The 5,160-nt window shown below is 39.0% G+C and overlaps 1 long non-coding RNA gene across 1 annotated transcript; it reads left to right on the top strand.

Annotated features, from left to right (window-relative positions):
* The first annotated feature begins 1,413 nt into the window (after nucleotides 1–1,413).
* LOC111097225 lies at nucleotides 1,414–2,641 on the top strand. Its single transcript, XR_005362890.1, has 2 exons — nucleotides 1,414–1,550; nucleotides 1,758–2,641. It is a non-coding gene; the product is annotated as an uncharacterized LOC111097225 (long non-coding RNA).
* Nucleotides 2,642–5,160: the final 2,519 nt, after the last annotated feature.

Here is a 5,160-nt window from a genome sequence, read left to right as displayed (position 1 = left end):
CCAACTGGTCAACTCCCGACACTGAATTTGTTGATTTGTAGTTTAGCAGTTACTACAACATTGACACTGCCTTCCAGAAGAGTTGAGCCTCTCATGCATTGGCCATCCTTGGCACGTATCAATTAGGTTCATCTGCAAGAAAGAGTACCTTAAATTATAAGAAATTTTCTTGTTTCTTAAAAAAGATTCCCTAGGTGGACAGTTCTACGTAACTCAAAAATGTCATTAAAGATCCAGTTCCTTTTCACACTTCAGCAAGAGCATCCTGAGCCTGGTGGCTTTTTACCCTCATGCTGTCAGCTCAGGGTCACCAGATGGCTAGGCTACCACAGCTCTAGGCATTAGGTCTTCATACTACATTCAAAGATGAGAAAAAGGAAGCAAAGGAAAAACACCTTTCCTATTCATCAGGAAGGAAGTATTTTCCAGATTTTTTCCTATGCCCATCATGGGAACTGGATCACATGGCCATCTCAAACAGCAAGGCAGGCTGAAAAGTGAGTATCTGGCAAAGGGGTTTACGATTCTCATGACTGGCATAAGTATAAATAAATCTATATTTATTCAGTCTTTTTACTCCCACCTTTGCAGTGCTTTTTAAACTCTTTTTCTCTTATTGTGGTCAAGGCTAAAGAAGGAGGAAATGACTGTTGGATGGGCAGCTAACAGTGCCTGTTCCTCATGTGATAATGGCTCCTCATGTGACCCTCTGCAGTCTGATAAGTAAGAAAGACAATAAAGTTAAAAATATGCTATGATTAAGGCTGGTCAAGAAGTGGGTTGGGTTTATGTTTGGCTCCTGCTTTCACCTCGCCACAGTAAGAATAAAAAAGATAACAAAGACACCCACATTGTAAGACTACAAAAGCTGATTAAAATTTTCCATAGGGCGAATTCATTACAAATGCCATTAAGAGACTCATGTGAACCTAAAATGAAGCTGAAGTTATGGTTCTGAGTCAGGCAGAGAACAGTTCATCTTTGATAGTATCTTCGCCAGAGACAGCTCTCCTCATCTCTTATGACTACTAATTGGCCCAGTTCCCTGGTTAAAGGGCCTACTTACTAAGGCAAAAGTCAGGACGTGTGACATGATACGGGTGGCCAAAAAAATTTTTAATGCCATTTGTGTGTGTGTGTGTGTGTGTGTGTGTGTGTGTGTGTGTACGTTCCTCAGCAATGTATCTGGCATCGCAGCAAGTCTGTGTGGCCGCTACACATCAAAGAAAATCATCTGCTCTAAAAACCAGTCCCTGGGTCTCTGAGTCTCTCTTGTCCTCTTTCTATGACATCCTCTTATGAATTGGAGTGGAAAGCCAGGAAACCGCCAAGGTCATAATACAACAGTGTTTACCTCAGAAAACAACCACATGGGACATAATTTGGACTTTTGCCCACCCAACCTCTCTCTGCCTTACTTCTCTTGGTATGGCTGGAGCCTAGAGCCCAGTGTGGGGAATTACAAAAGATACTGTCATTGGGAAAATGACTGCTAACTAATGATAAATTTAAAATTGGGATACAGAAATGTAGCTACCAAATGACCTCAGGTAGACCCAAATATATATTAACTATATAGTTATATAAAATTAGTAAAATTTTATAGAATTAGTAACCTTAATAATAGTTATCTCTAGGTGGTGATATTTGGGTGAATTTTCCTCATCCTTTTCTGTATGTATAATTTCCCAACCACAAATATTGTTCTCACAGTTAGGTAAACATCATTGTTTTTCTTCTCTCTCTTTTTTAATCAGCGTCGCAGAAGAAGACGTTATAACAGCTGGTGCTGTCGCCATCTTGAGAAGGAGCAAACCTTTCAAAGAGCTGTTTTCTTTACCTCAAGAAGTGCATTTCTCACTGGTGAAGGGAGAATAGTCGATAGATCAAGACCAGAAGTTTTATGATGATTTCTCAGGGAAGAGACTGCCCAGGGTGCTTTGGGGGCCTGTTCCGTCTGTCTCCCTGCTGCTCCTGGCTCTCTGCAGAATTTAGCAGATTAATCACTGTGCTCCATCCCAGACTCTGTTATTTTTAGCTTTGTTGACTTCTCCACGGTAGGCAATAGGCAAACAACCGTGCACTGGCCTAAGTACCCTGCAGGTGGGCAAGGGAGCCCTGGCAGAGGGCAGCAGCCCTGCTGCGGGAAGAGGACCGCTCTCCCCCAGGGGAAGCATGGCTTGGTATCTCAGCTAGGAATATTGAGAGAAGACGGAACCAGGCTAAAGGCTCCGGGGACTCGAGGCTGGCTCCACCTAGAATGCTGTGGGGTTTCAACGGCTTTCTGTAAAGAACTGTGCCATCTGTGAAGGAATGGATGCATCATGGCCCTCACCTGGCCTGTGAACTCTTGATGTCATGGCAGCTGGGCCGCCCCTCACTCGGGTACCCTAACTCTGAGTCTGGTGTGACTGCTTTTCCCTTTGGTCACCCTGGCCCATCACCGTGGTCACTGCCCAGCATCCCGTTTACCTCACTCGTTGCCACTTTTACCCTGTCTACTTCTTTCCTTCAACCTTTCCTCTGGGGAATTGCTTTAGAGCCTCAGCCTTTTTCCGCATGTCTCACCTTGTGCTCTTTTAATTAAAAAAATTTTTTAGGCCACCTTTAAGGTGGAATTGGCAAATAGGAATTGCATATATTTACATTGTACAATGTGATTCTTTAAAAGATATACAATGTGTGACTTCATATATGTGTAAGTTTTCCAGGGATGAGAACACTTAGGATCTACTCTTAGCAAATTTCAGGAATACAATGCAGTATTATTTACTGCAGTCACTATACTAGACATTAGATCCCCAGAAGTTATTCTTCTTATAACTGAGTTTGCACTCTTTGACCAATGTTTCCTGATATCCCCTGGCTCCCACGAACCACCATTCTACTCTTCGGTTCTGTGAGTTCCACTTTTTTAGATTTTTACATATAAGTGAGATCATACAGTATTCGCCCTTGTGTCTGGCTTATTTCACTTAGTATAATGCCTTCCAGGTTCATCTATGTTGTGGCAAATGGCAGGATTTCTTTTCCTTTCCCTCTTTATCATAACAGAAACATGTTCTTTCCCATCTAGACCTAGCCTCTGAACCTCAGAGACCATAACTAGTGTCCAAGGGCAATGACCCAGGTAAGCCCACAATGGCAACCTTGTGGCTGCAGAAGATCTTGTGAGGCCCAATTCATTTCTGACAATTTGGTGATGTGACAACTTTTCTCCCATAACAAAATGGAATAGATAGTCCTGAATCAAATCCTCTTACCAACTGTGGACCTTTGGCTACCATCTCATGATCCTGAAGTTACAAACATCATGGGAAAAGTCAAACATGCTAAGGACCATTAGACAGAAATTAAAGAAAATTCTTGCTTTTTTAATGATGTGACTGAGCTGCTAAACTACCATGTGATTCACTTTCTTTTGGATTTCTTATGGTTTAAGCTGTGTTGGGTGGGTACTCTATTACTTATGGAGGGAAAAATCATAACAGGGTGTGGGATTGATCAAGGGTTTCTTTAAGTTTGGAAGATAACTTGCACATATAAATCCCTTTATTTTTTCTTCTGTTACATTATTATTATTATATCATTATTTGCAAACAGATAATTCTTTATCAAATTACCAGTTTACATTTGGGTTTACCTGTAATTTCTGTTTATATCAGTCCTATTAAAATCAGGAATAAGAAAAAGTGGTTATTATTTCTTTTGTTATTCCACAGTGTTTTATAAGTTTTAGCCAATACAATAAGGAAATAAAATGAAATAATTACTTTAAATATTGGTAAATAGTAAAATTTTAATTTTCAAATTTGAAGATTGTTTTCCTAGAAAGACTAAGAAATTTTACCTTAGGTCTCAATTTCCTCACCTATAAAACTGATATAATAGCATCTAGCTTTTAGAAATATTGAGGATTTAATGAGCTAATACACATAAAAAACTTAGATAATGCCTAGCCCATTGGTAGTCCTTTTGCTTGTTATTAAAACAATTGAATAAGGTGGTACGCCTGGGTGACTCAGTCACTTAAGCATCTGTCTCTTGATTTTGACTGAGGCCATGATCTCAGGGCCATGAGATGGAGCCCCACATTAGTCTCCACACTGGGCATGGAAACTGCTTGAGATTCCCTCTCTCTCCTGGTCCCTCCTCTGCCCCTCCCCACAACTCGAACACACTCTCTTTCTCAAAAAAAAAAAAAAAAAAAAAAGAGTAAGGTAACTGGACAGAAAATTAAAATACAAAAATTAGTAGTTTACTTTATTTTATTATTTTTTTAGTTTTACTTTTAATCAACAGAAATTTGAATGTCAGAAGGGAGGAAATCCCATTTTTAATAAAAAAATCAAAGTATAAAATACCTAGAAATAAAATGCACAAGAAAGGCAAAAGACCTAAATAACCATAAAACCTTATTAAAATGTAAAAAAAAAGATAGCTAAGTGGGGTGACAACTTACTAAGAATGATAGAGAGGCGTCTGGGTAGCTTAGTCAGTTGACTATGACTCCTGATTTCCACTGGGGTCATGATCTCAGGGTCATGGGATCAAGCCCACCATTGAGCACCAGTCCAGCTTCCGCTCAGTGGGGAGTCTGTTTTCTCTCCTTTTCCTGCTCCCTTTGCACCCCCCCCATGCTTGCACACACACACACTCTCTCTCAAATAAATAAATCTTTAAAAAAAAATTAAAAACTAAGAATGCTAGAAAATGTCATAACAGTGCCTGCTCTTCCCAAATTAATTTATATAGTCAATGAAATGTCAACCAGAATCCTAGTTTGGTATTTTTTACACTGGATGTGATGATTTTAAAGATCAATGGAGGAATAACTGTGAATAGTCAAGTAAATTCTTACAGAAAGATGGTTGGATGATATAACAATTTGCTGTACATTTAATGTAATAAAAAATACAGTGTATGGGGATAGGATGTATATAGAAATTCTCTGTACTTTCTACCCAGTTTGGTTGTGAACCTAAAATTGCTCTAAAAGATAATTTATTTAACATAAATAAATAAATAAATAAATAAATAAATAGGTAAAAAAAAAAAAAAAAACCCTGATGGACTTGGCACAACAGACAAAGAAATCAATGAAACAGAACCCAGAATTGGTTCAAGTAGATATGAGTCTTAATATTTGACCAAGGAAAA

The sequence above is a fragment of the Canis lupus genome, chromosome 8, assembly GCF_011100685.1.
Source record: "Canis lupus familiaris isolate Mischka breed German Shepherd chromosome 8, alternate assembly UU_Cfam_GSD_1.0, whole genome shotgun sequence".
Taxonomy (NCBI): Eukaryota; Metazoa; Chordata; class Mammalia; order Carnivora; family Canidae; genus Canis; species Canis lupus.
This window is presented reverse-complemented; position numbering and strand designations above follow the sequence as displayed.